General features: G+C 39.5%; 1 protein-coding gene across 6 annotated transcripts in view; it reads left to right on the forward strand.

The window, feature by feature from the left end:
* LDLRAD4 (low density lipoprotein receptor class A domain containing 4) overlaps positions 1-12,471 on the forward strand; it is a 589,432-nt gene that overhangs the window by 381,263 nt on the left and 195,698 nt on the right. The gene's annotated exons all lie outside the window — the stretch shown is intronic.

A 12,471-nucleotide genomic window follows, 5' to 3' on the forward strand; every position in this document is an offset into this window, starting at 1 on the left:
TCCTGTCCCCTGCTAGTAAGACATAAAAGACTAGAGAAGTTTCTCTTCACAGAGTTTTCTTCAGCCTTGGCAACCCTAGATCAGGTGCTCATTCCTCTTCTTAGGATTGGGAGCAACTCTTGAATTGCCAGAGAAAGCCTCTTCTGAAACATTGCTGTTAGTGTGGATGAGCAATGAAGGGCTTTGTAACTGTCTGGTGCTGATTGTTTTGATTTTATACTTTCCTTTGAAAGTGATGTCGTTTTTGGAGTTAATGGGTTTGGAGTGCAGGGTCTTTGGATTCACTCTGGGAAAGATTTCACCAGGGCTCCCCATTCAGTGGCACGTGGTGAGTTTCCCAGGTGAGTTTCTCCATGAGACAGAGACATTAGTTATATTTAAAGAACATGTTTATTAGAAAAGGGACAGAAGAGTAAAAGACACTTGCGTAGACACAAGCGGGTAGAAAGAACTGCCCTGAAAGGGACAGGTTTGCTAAGAGAGGCCTGCATGGTTGCAGGCAGGTGACCTTGAGGAGAGCTGCCTCCACTGAGGGGGCGTCAGTGAAGAGAAGCCACAGCATGGCACAGGTCCCAGGCAGGCAGGAAGATGCTGCCCTGCAGAGGGAGAGAGTTGGTGAAAAGAAACACCTGCATAGTCACAGGTCGGCAAAGGAACTGCTGCCCTGTCCAGTGCAGAGACTGCTCTGATATAGTCTTCTCTTTGGGAGGGCCTCACTACTTGTGAGCCTTCGGTTAGTTGCTGATTTTGGATAACTATGCAGAATCTGAAAGGGACCGAGATTCTGTAGTGGGCTCAATCTCCGGATCTTTACCTTTGGGCCTGTGCTGTAGACACTCCCTACAGCAGACTGATACCTGCTTGGATCTTATGCTTTGTAATCTAGGCATTGGTGCCTAGGGATCTTGGTTTCTATAGCTGGGTCAATGACTATGCTAAAACCCCACTTCCAGCTCTTGGCACTGTGTGAGCCAAGTTTCTGGTCTTATGCGCCTCTTTTTCAATTTTTCTATTCTTGTCCTCCATCAAACCTAAATAAGGGACCAGGAAAAAGAATAACTATAAGAAAGAAAAAATCAAAATCAACAAACAACTATGAACCAGAGACACACTATGGGGGGGGGGGCGCAGGGAAAGGAGGGATGGGGGTCAAAATAAGGGGGTTGCAATTGTATGGGGAATATAAAAATAAAATTAAAAAAATAAAAGATATACAATTGTAGGGCCTCCTCCGGTGGCACGGTGGTTGAGCGCTGGGCTACAAAGCTGCCCGCAGCCTCTGCAGCACCGGTTCGATCCCCAGCCGCCTGCGAGGGTCCCACATGGCACACAGAACTCTCCTGCCACACCCACTGCTCCCCTCAGCAGTGTATTTCGGTCCATCTGCCCGTTCTGTTCCCCAGTCTAGCTCTGGTGAATTCTCTCACCCTCCCGCACTTCTGACTGTACCCAGTGCTTGTATAAATAAATAAATAAATAAATATATCTTAAAAAAAAAAAAGTACACACTTGATCTGTACCCTTGATTTGACATGTGATATGTATAGCATCCTGATGCTTCACCTGAAACTTCCCATTTCATATCCTGTTATTATAACTATCTGTCTATCTATCTTACCATTATTCTAAAACCTTGTAATTTTTGAACAGTATAGAATTTCTACCCTCAGGTGTGTTCACCATAGCTCTCCTACCACCGAAGGATCCATAGTCCTTCACAATAGCTCATTGTACTACCCCCACCCCCCTTTCTCTCCTTGCCTGCCCTGGATGACAAGATACATGGTCAGCTATCAAGGGTTAGTTTTAAAGTTTGTCTTTGTCTGAATCTTTGTTTTTTCTATATTCTACATATAAGTGATACCATCCAGTATTTCTCTTTCTCTTTCTGGCTTATTTAACTTAGCATAATTCCTTCCAGCTCCATTCACATTGCAGTAAATGCCATGAGTTTATATTTTTTGATTGCTGAGTAGTATTCTATTTCATTGTATGTACTACATACTCCATCTTCTTAATCCATTCATCTTTTTTGGGGCATTTACATTGTTTCTTTATCTTGGCTATTGTAAATAACAATGCTATAAATATGAATGCAGGTTTCCTTTCAAATTATATATCTGTTTGAAGGCATTTAGGTTGTTTCCATATTGTAACAGTGCTGTAATAAACATACAAGTGCAGGCTTCCTTTTGAATTGATGTTTTTGTGTTCTATGGGTAGAGACCAAAGAATGGAATTGTGGATCATATGGCAATCATTAGTCTTTTTATTTTATTTTTTTAATTTTTGCATAGAAGAACTGAGGTGTAGACAAGAGGTACAAGGGTGAGAGGATTCACCAGAGACAGAGTGGGGAACAGAACAGGCAGATCTACTGAAATACGCTGCTGAGGGGAGCAGCCAGGGAGACAGGAGAGGTCCGCTGTGCCATGTGGGTTAGCTCCCTGGCCAGGAATTGAACTCAGCGGTGATAGCTCTGAGACTTAACCCCTAGGCCACCAGGGGTTCCTCCTCCCCTTTGCTTTCCATAGAGACTGGACAAATCTACACTCCCACCAACATTATAAGAGGGTTCCTTTCTCTACACACCCTCAATAGCATTCTTGTTACTGTTTTTTTAGTATAGGCATTTCTCACTCATGTGAAGTGATATTCATTGTTGTTTTGATTTGTTTTTCCCTGATGAGAAGTGATGATGAACATATTTTCATAAGCCTGTTGGTCATCTGCATGTATTTGGAGAAGTGCCAATTTAGCTTTCCTTTTTGATTAAGTTATTGCTTTGTTTTTGTTGAGTTGTATGAGCTCTTTGTAGATCTTCCATACCAGGCCCATGTCAGATATATGGTGTCAAATATTTGGTCCCTTCTATGCGGTGTCTTCATTTTGGTTACTCTTTTAATGTGAAGAAGCTCCTTAATTTGATATAATTCCAGTTGTTTGTCTTCTCCTTTGTTTTCCTTGCTGCTAGAGATGAATCAGCAAAGATTTTATGAAGTTTATCTCATGGAATGCTTTGCATACATGTTTTATGGTTTCAGGACTTCTATCCAAGTCTTTTAACAACTTCGAGTTGATTTTCATTCATGGTGTAAGATAGTGGCTTAGTGTCTTCTATTGTATATGGCCATCCAACTTTCCTAACACCATTTACTAAAGAGGCATTCCTTGTTCTAATGTATATTCTTTGCTCCTTTGACATAGATTAGTTGTCCATAAATATGTGATTTTTACTTCTGAGTTCTCAATTCTTGTTCCAGTATGATAATGTTTTCATTCTTATGCCTTTCGAGTAGTAATTGAAGTCTGGATTGTAATAACCCTAGTGTTCTCCTTTTTAGACAGGAGACCTTTGGCTCTTCGGGGTCTTTTGTGGTTCCATATGTTTTTCATTAATATTTATCCACTTCTTTGTATAATGCCATCCAGATTTTTATTAGGATTTCATTGAATCTATAATTGCTTTGAATAGTATGGCCATTTTGACAATGTTGATTCTTGGAATTGATGAGCAGGAAACATTTTTCCATTTCTTTGTGTCTTCTATTTCTTTTAAGAATGTTTTATAGCTTTCCTTCTATAGGACCTTTACCTGTTTATTTAGGCTTATTCTCAGGAATTTAATATTTTTGGTGAGATTGTAAATGCAATGACTCTCTTAACATCTTACCTCATTGTTTGCCTATGAAAAATGATTTTTGTTGATTTTGTAGCCTGCCACTTTGCTTAACTGGTTGATTGTTTTAATTAGCTTTACTGTGGAGTTTTTGGCTTCTCTATGTATTGCATCATCTGTATAATAATGATAGCTTTACTTCCACCTTTCCAAATGGATTCCTTTTTATAGCTTTCTCTTTCCTAATTGGCCTAGCTACAACTTCTAATACTATATTAGTGGACATCCTTGTCTTTTACCAGATCTTAAAAGGAAAGCTTTCAGTGTTCCTCCATTGAGAATATTAGCTATGGGTTTATTGTATTTGGCATTTATTATGTTAAGATATGCTATTGAATTACACTGATTAATTTTCAGGTGTTAGCCCATCTTTGTGTTCCTGCTATAAATCCCATTTGGTCATGATATACAATCCTTTTAATTCATTGTTGGATTTGATTTGCTAAGATTTTATTGAGGATTTTTTCATCCATGTTCATTGGGGAGATTGATCTCTAGTTCTCTCTCTTTCTGTTATCTGTGTTGGGTTTAGTATTAGCATATTTTGGGTTCATAAAATGTTTGGAATTATTCCTTCTTTCTCAGTTTTTTTAAAAATTCTAAAATGGGTATTAGTTAATTTTTGAAATTTTAGTAGAACTCATATTTGAAAGCATCTAGTCATGGACTTTTGTTTTTTTGAGACAGTTTTGATAACTGTTTCAATTCCCTTGCTTGTGATTGGTTTGTTCAGGTTTTGTTTCTTCCCTACACAGTCTTAGATGATTAAATAATTCTAAGAATCTGTCCATCTCATCTAGGTTGTTGAATTTGTTTGCATATTAATGTTAATAGTAATCTCTTATTATCCTCTGGATATCTGTAGTTTCTATTGTCACTTCTCCCCTTTCATTTTTGATCCTATTGTAGCTTTTTTAGTTTTCTCCTTTTGTTTCTTAGTGAACTTAACTAGAGGTTTGTCTGTTTGGTTTATTTTTTCAAAGGAACTACTTTTAGTTTCATTGATCTTTGGACCTTCTTTTTGATTTCTATTTCATTACTTTCTTTTTTTTATTTTATTTTTTTTAAATGATAAATTTTATTTTTATATTCCCCATGCAATTGCAAAACCCGCCATTCGACCCCAATCCCTCCTCTCCCTCCCCCACCCCTAAAAAGTATCTCTGGTTCATAGTTTTTTGTTGATTTTGATGTTCACTTTCTTATAGTTATTCATTTTCCTGGTCCCTTATTTAAGTTTTCTAGATTCCTGCTATGAGTGAGACCATCCGGTATTTTTCTTTTTCATTCTCTGGCTTATTTCGCTGAGCATGATCCCTTCCAGCGCCATCCATGTTGCTGCAAATTGCATGTGTTTATCTTTTTTGAATGCTGAGTAATATTCCATGGTACATATGTACCACATCTTCTTGATCCAGTCATCTGTTTTTGGGCATTTGGGCTGTTTCCAAAGCTTAGCTATTGTAAACAGTGCTGCTATAAACATAGGGGTGCAGGTGCTCTTTGGAATTGATGTTTCTGTGTCCTTTGGGTAAATGCCTAGGAGTGGAATTGCTCTATGTTTAGTAGGTCTAGAAATCTCCACAGAGCTCTCCATAGTGGTTGGACCAGTTTGCACTCCCACCAACAGTGCAGAAAAGTTCCTTTTTCTCCACACCCTCGCCAACATTTGTTGTTGCTAGTTTTTTTAATATGTGCCATTCTCATTGGTGTAAGATGGTATCTCATGGTAGTTTTGATTTGCATTTCCCTGAGTACAAGTGATGTTGAACATTTTTCCATATGCCTGTTGAACATTTGCATTTCCTCTTCAGAGAAGTTTCTTTTTAGCTCTTCTGCTCATTTTTTGACTGGATTATTTTCTTTGTTGTTGTTGAGTCTCATCAGCTCTTTGCAGATTTTTGTGATCAGTCCTTTATCATTAGTGTTGGGTGCAAAAATGTTCTCCCAGTTGGTGGGGTTTCTCTTTGTTTTTGATATTGTCTCTTTTGCTGTGCAGAAGCTCTTTAATTTGATACAGTCCCAGCTGTTATCTTTGCCTTCACTATCACTGCTTTGGGTGATGTGTCTGTAAAGATGTCTTTGATGTGAATATCATGTAGTGTTTCGCCTATATTTCCTTCTATGTATTTTATGGTTTCAGGTCTTATGTCTAGTTCTTTAATCCATTTTGAGTTGATTTTTGTGTATGGTTTGAGGTAATGGTCAAGCTTCATTCTTTTGCATGTAGCGACCCAGTTTTCCCAGCACCTTTTATTGAACACACTTTCTTTGCTCCAATGCATAGTCTTTGCTCCTTTGTCAAAGATTAGTTGACCATAACACTGTGGGTTTATTTCTGGATTTTCTATTGGATTCCATTGGTCTGTGTGTCTGTTTTGGTTCCAATACCATGCAGTTTTGATGATTATGGCTTTGTAGTATAGTTTGAAGTCTGGGAGTGTGATGCCTCCATTCCCTTCTTTTATTTTCAGGAGAACTTTGGCTATTCGGGGTTTTTGGTGATTCCATATGAATTTCATCAATAATTGTTCTATTTCTTTGATGAATGACATTGAGATTTTGATTGGAATAGCATTGAATCTGTATATTGCTTTTGGTAGGATGGCCATTTTAATAATGTTTATTCTTCCAATCCATGAGCAAGGGATGACTTTCCATCTCTTTGTGTCTTCTTCTATTTCTTTTAACAGTGTTTTATAGTTTTCTTTGTATAGTTCCTTTACCTCTTTTGTTAGATATATTCCCAAGTATTTGATTTTTTTGTTTTGATAATAAAAGGGATGGGTTTTTTGATTTCTTCTTCTTCAGATTTATTGTTTGTGTATAGGAAGGCTACTGACTTTTGCATGTTGATTTTGTATCCTGCTACTTTACTGAACTGATTGAAGAGCTGAATTAGTTTTTCTATGGAGTTTTTGGGGTTCTCTATGTATATTATCATATCATCTGCAAATAGTGATAGTTTGACTTCTTCTTTTCCTATTTGGATTCCTTGTATGTCTTTCTCTTGTCTTATTGCTCTGGTTAGGACTTCCAGTATTATATTGAAAAGCAGTGGTGAGAGTGGATATCCTTGTCTTGTTCCAGATCTTAATGGAAATGCTTTGAGCTTTTAGCCATTGAGAATGATATTGGGTGTTGGCTTGTCATATATGGCCTTTATTATGTTGAGGTATGTTCCTTGTACCCCAAGAATTTCAAGGACTTTTATCATGAATGGGTGTTGCACTTTGTCGAAAGCTTTCTCAGCATCTATTGATATTATCATATGGTTTTTATATTTCTTTTTGTTGATGTGTTGGATAATGTTGATTGATTTTCGGATGTTGAACCATCCTTGTGTCCCTTGAATGAATCCTACTTGGTCGCGGTGTATTATCTTATGGATACATTGTATTATGGATACATTATCTTATGGATACATTGGATTCTGATAGCTAAAATTTTATTGAGGATTTTTGCATCAGTGTTCATTAGGGAGATTGGACTGTAGTTTTCCTTTATTGTGTTGTCCTTGTTCGGTTTTGGTATTAGTGTAATGTTGGCTTCATAGAACGTGTTTGGTATTGTCCCTTCCTTCTCAATTTTTTGGAAGAGTTTGTGAAGGATAGGCACTAATTCGTCTCTGAATGTTCGGTAGAATTCATTTGTAAATCCATCAGGTCCTGGGCTTTTGTTTTTGGGGAGGTTTTTGATTACCATTTCAATTTCGCTGCTTGTAATTGGTCTGTTTAGCTGTTCTATTTCTTCTTTATCTAGCTTTGGGTGATTGTAGAGTTGTAGGAATTTGTCCATCTCCTCTAGATTGTTGAATTTGTTTCCATATAACTGTTCATAGTAGTTACTGATTATTCTTTTGATTTCTGCTGTGTCCGTTGTGATTTCTCCTCTTTCATTTATTTTCCTGTATATTTGTGCTTTCTCCCTTTTTTCCTTTGTGAGCCTGTCTAGGGGTTTGTCTATTTTATTGATTTTTTCAAAGAACCAGCTCTTGGTTTCATTGATCTTTTGGATTATTTTTTTAGTTTCAATTTCATTTATTTCTTCTTTGGTTTTTATTATTTCTTTTCTTCTACTGGTTTTGGGTTTTTTGTTGTTGTTTTTCTAGATCTTTGAGCTTTGAGATAGTTTGTTTCTTTGAGTTCTTTCTTGTTTCTTGATGTGAGCCTCTATTGCTATATAGTATCCTCTTATTACTGCTTTTGCTGCATCCCATACATTTAGGAAATTGGTGTCCTCCTTGTCATTCAATTCAAAGAATTTTTAAATTTCTTCTTTGTTCTCCTCATTAGTCCAGTGGTCTTCCAGTAGTGTGGTTTTCCATCTCCATGAGGTAGGAGAGTTCCTTGACACTTCTTATGGTTTATTTCTAGTTTGATGCCTTCATGGTCAGAAAAGATGGTTGGTATGATTTCAATCTTGGTGTATCTGTTGATGTTTGTCTTGTGTCCCAGTATGTGATCGAACCTGGAGAATGATTCGTGTGCGCTTGAGAAAAATATGTACTCCGTTTTTTTTTTTTTTGGGTTTAGAGTTCTATAGATGTCTGTTAAGCCCAAGCGCTCTAGGTCCTTATTTAGAGCTTTAGTTTCTGTACTTATTTTTTGTCTCATTGATCTATCCATTGTTGATAGTGGTGTGTTGAAGTCTCCCACTACGTATGTTTTCTCTGATGTCTGTTTTCAGAGATGACAATAGTTGCCTGATATATTTTGGTGCTCCTTCGTTTGGTGAATATATGTTAATTAGTGTTATTTCTTCTTGAAGTATGGTCCCCTTGATCATAATGTAGTGACCATTGGGGTATCTTTTTACCTTTTTGAGTTTGAAATCTGTTTTATCTGATATAAATATAGCTGTTCCTGTTTCTTTTTTTTTTTGGTCCATTTGCTTATAGGATTGTTTTCCATCCTTTAACATTGAGTCTATTTTTATCTTTTTTAGCTAAATGTGTTTCCTGGAGACAGTAAAAGGTTGGGTTTTGTTTCTTAATCCAGCCTGTGACTCTGTGTCTCTTTATTGAAGAGTTTAGCCCATTTACATTTAAAGTTAATATTGATATGTTAGTATTTGTATTTGCCATTGTGTTTGTCTTTCCTTTGATTTTATTTATTTATTCTTTTAGTAACTTACTTTTTTTTTTTTTTTGGCCTTCTTTCGTTGTTATTTGTCCCTCTGAGGTTCTGGCTTTAGGACTCCTTGTAGTATTTTTGGAGTGGGGGCTAGTCGTAATGAAATTCCAAAGTTTCTGTTTGTCTGGGAAGGTCCTTATTCTTTCTTCATAGAGGAAGGAGAGCTTTGCAGGATAGAGTATTCTTGGTTGGCATCTGTTTTCTTGGAGTCTGTTGACTATGTCCCTCCACTCTCTCCTTGCCCGTAGTGTTTCTTCAGAGAAGTCTGATGTCAGCCTGATTGGTTTTCCTTTGAATGTTATCTGTTTCTTCCCTCTTGTATGCTTCATTATTTTTTCCTTGTCCTGGATTCTTGGGAGCTTTACTATTGTGTGTCTTGCTGTATTTTTCCTTTTGTTGTGCAAGTTTGGTGTTCTTCTTGCTTCTTGTATATAAATTTTCAGCTCCTTCTTCACGTTTGGGAAGTTCTCTTCAATTATCTCCTTGACTATTTTCTCTGTTCCTACATCTCTCTCCTCTCCTTCTGGGATTCCTATAACTCTTATATTTCCTTTCCTCATGGAGTCAGATAGTTCCCGAAGTCTTTCTTCGGTCTTTTTCCTTTGTACTTCTCTTTCCTTTTCTGTTTTGGTTCTTTTTATTTCTGTGTCTTCAAGAGTACTTATTCGTTCTTCCATTTAATCTATTCTGCTTTCATTGCTTTTCCCAGAGTTCTTTAGTGCCTCCATTAATTCTTTGATCTCCTGCATTTCTTTTACTTCCCTCTTTAGGGACTCAATTTCATTCTTCTGATCGTTGATTATTTTCCCCTTATCATTGTTTTCCTTTATGACTTCCGTCATTTTTTTAATCATGGCAATTTTCAATTCTCTTTCTGGAAGGCTCAGAAGTTCTTCCAAGTTACTGTTGTTGCAATCTGGGGGGTGGTTTTCTTTTTGTGGTGTGCTTTTTTCCTGAGGAGTTGCTAGGTTGCGTGTGGTTCTTCTACTCCCTACTGTCTGTTTTCTAATTTGCCGTATGCATTGGGATACTGTGTTGCTGAGACTTGCCTGCATCTTGGGTGAACTTCTCTGCTCCCCTCTGGCTCCTCCGGTTTCAAGCAGTCTTTACTGAAGAAAGGTCCCTGTTCTAAAATGCCGATGCGGGGACACGCTCCCCTGCGTGCTTGGTCTGCCCCGGTGGTTGGTTCCCGCTACCCTCTGGGCTCAGACTGCAGTCCTGAGGGGGCCTGGCTTGGGCGAACTTCCCAGCTCACCTCTGGCTCCTCCGGGAGCCTTCTGCTGGTTTCAGGCAGTCTTTACTGGTGATATGTCCTTGTTCTAAAATGGCAATGCTGGACGCACTCCCTGCATGCCCGGTCTGTACCGGCGGTGGGTTCCCTCTCCCCCTCTGGCCTTGAACTGCAGGCCAGAAGGGGCCTGGCATGGGCGAATGTCCCAGCTCACCTCTGGTTCCTCCAGGAGCCTTCTGCTGGTTTCAAGTAGTCTTTACTGAAGAAATGTCCTTGTTCTAAAATGGTGATGCAGGATGCACTCCTTGTGCGCCTGGTCTGCCCCAGCAGTGGGTTCCTGCTCCCCCTCTGGGCTGGTACTGCAGGCCAGAAGGGGCCTGGGGTGGGCAACTTCCCAGCTCACCTCTGGCTCTTCAGGGAGTCTTCTGCTGGTTTCATTTCTTCTTTACTGAAGAAATGTCCCTGTTCTAAAATGGCGATGCAGGATGTACTCCCTGCACGCCAGGTCTGCCCAGGCAGTGGATTTCCGCTCCCCCTCTGGGCTCAGACTGCAGGCCAGGAGGGGCCTGGCATGGGTGAACTTCCCAGCTCACCTCTGGCTCCTCAGGGAGCCTTCTGCTGGTTTCAGGCAGTCTTTACTGAAGAAATGTCCCTGTTCTAAAATGGCGATGTGGGACGCACTCCCTGCACACCTGGTCTCAGGCACACTTTTCTGCGCGCCTGGTCTGCCCAGGCCATGGGTGCCCGCTCCCCCTCTGGGCTCGGACTGCTGGTCAGAATTGTCCTGGCGTGGGCGAACTTCCCAGCTCACCACTGGCTCCTCCGGGAGCCTTCTGCCGGTTTCATGGGGTGTGGTGGCTGAGATATTTCCTTTCCGCTCATAGTCCTGCTTGATGCGTAGTTTGTTCTTGTGGTTGTTTTAGTTTTTTTTTGTTTTTTTTCTCCTTTCTGTCAGTCAGAGAGTGCCTACTTTGTGGGTGGGGAAGGGTAGCAGGGATCTGAGCTTTCCTCCCTTCTAGTCCTCTTTTATGGCAACTTTCTTCTTCGGGTAGTTTGCTGGAGTCATCTGTTTATTGTCCGTGTCCCAGTTCTCACTGGGACCTGCCGCTTTTCCTCCCTATTAACTTTTTTTTAGTGGGAGACCTTACTCATAGCATTTCCTTGCCGCCATGTTCGTTTCATTATTCTATATTCAATATTTAAGATATCATTGTGCCAGTGTTTTAAAGCATATTTTAAATTATTTATTCATTTATTCATTTACTTAATATGATTCTTACATCATTTTTCATCTTTGCACAATGTATGCATTTTCATGTTGGTTATATTCCCCATACAATTGCACCCCCTCCCCTTATTTTGACTCTAGTTCTTCCTCTCCCTGCCCCTCCCTCCACTCCCTCCCCCGCCCCCCCACCCCATAGTTCACTTGCTTTTCTAAGCTTTCTTGCACATCTCTGAACTGGGTTTTCCTTGTACTGTTTCAATTATTTCATTTTCTTAATTATGGCAGTTTTGAATTCTGTATCTGATAGGAAAAAAACTTCTTCTATGTCTTTGTAATTGGGTTTTGGGGATTTGTTTTCTCTCTGTGGTGTTGTTCCCATGAGGACGTCCTTGGGTATTTGTATTTTTCCTTCCCCCCTCTGTTTTCTTTAGATTTCCTCTGCTGTAGTTGGGCTTTGGTTCTCTCTGGGTCCTCCTCTCCCACTGTTCTGGGCATTTACCAGTTATTGGGTATAGCATCTCTGGCATTGTGGAGTCTGGGGTGTTACTAGGATCTCTTTAGTAACTCTTCCTGTCTGGGTTCCAATTGTCATGGTGTTTGGGGCTGGCATGAGGCTGTGGGCATGGACCACTTGGGAGCTCACCACAGAGCTCCTCACGGCTAGGTTCTGGCTAGTGTGGCAACCAGGCTTCACATGTATTTTATTTTCTAAAGAAAAATAATAGGCAGTTTCTTTATGCTTAAAAAATTGAAATAGCTAAATAGAGGCATATCTTTTTATCTGGGGTTTTTAGAACAAAAAATAAGTTGAGTTGTTATTCTGTTATCTGCCAGTAGAGCTTGAGGAAGGCCATTACTTTTTTTATTACTAAAAATAAAGTTACTGTTATAGGGCAGCCCTGATATTGAACGGGTTACCTGGCTGTGGGTCCTCACCTGCGCACTTAAAAGGGACTTATTAATACTCCACTACAGGCATACACAAAAGGTTAATAAAAGGTTTATTTACAAGGGAAAAGGAAATAAGGAAAATGTACAACTCAGGGAGAAAATAGGGAAATAAAGTCTTTAATGTGTCCTACCCAATCCGCCGACCTGGAAACCCAAATGCACTCTCAGAGCTGGCCAGACGCTGTGAGCTGGTGGAGAGCCAAAATGGGGGACCCCCTCCAAAGCCCACATGTCTGGCTTTATACCA

The sequence above is a fragment of the Talpa occidentalis genome, unplaced genomic scaffold (assembly GCF_014898055.3).
Source record: "Talpa occidentalis isolate TD23 unplaced genomic scaffold, MPIMG_talOcc4v2.1 talOcc4.13, whole genome shotgun sequence".
In the NCBI taxonomy this organism is placed as follows: Eukaryota; Metazoa; Chordata; class Mammalia; order Eulipotyphla; family Talpidae; genus Talpa; species Talpa occidentalis.